We start from the raw sequence: 447 nt of genomic DNA, 5'->3' as shown, positions 1-447 counted from the left end.
ACTCCAGTGTTCTTGCCTGGAGAATCCCAGGGACGGGGGAGCCAGGTGGGCTGCCGTCTATGGGGTTGTACAGAGTCGGACACAATTGAACTGACTTAGCAGCAGCAGCAGCATGCTAGTATTTAATATGTACTATACTCACCTGTTCTGTACCATACTATGCTAGTATTTAATATGTACTATACTTATCTGTTCTTTATACTGTACTATACTAGTATTAAATACTTACTATGCTCATCTGTTCTTTATACTGTACTACATTAGTATTTTATACATATTATACTCATCTCTTCTGCACTGTACTATCACTCACTCACTAAGTCACTTCAGTCGTGTCCGACTCTGTGTGACCCCATAGACGGAAGCCCACCAGGCTCCCCTATCCCTGGGATTCTCCAGGCAAGAACACTGGAGTGGGTTGCCATTTCCTTCTCCAATGCATGAAAG

The sequence above is a fragment of the Bison bison genome, unplaced genomic scaffold (assembly GCF_000754665.1).
Source record: "Bison bison bison isolate TAMUID 2011002044 unplaced genomic scaffold, Bison_UMD1.0 scf7180017864146, whole genome shotgun sequence".
Lineage (NCBI taxonomy): Eukaryota > Metazoa > Chordata > Mammalia > Artiodactyla > Bovidae > Bison > Bison bison.
The sequence above is the reverse complement of the archived record's forward strand: the minus strand, read 5'-3'. Positions refer to the sequence as shown.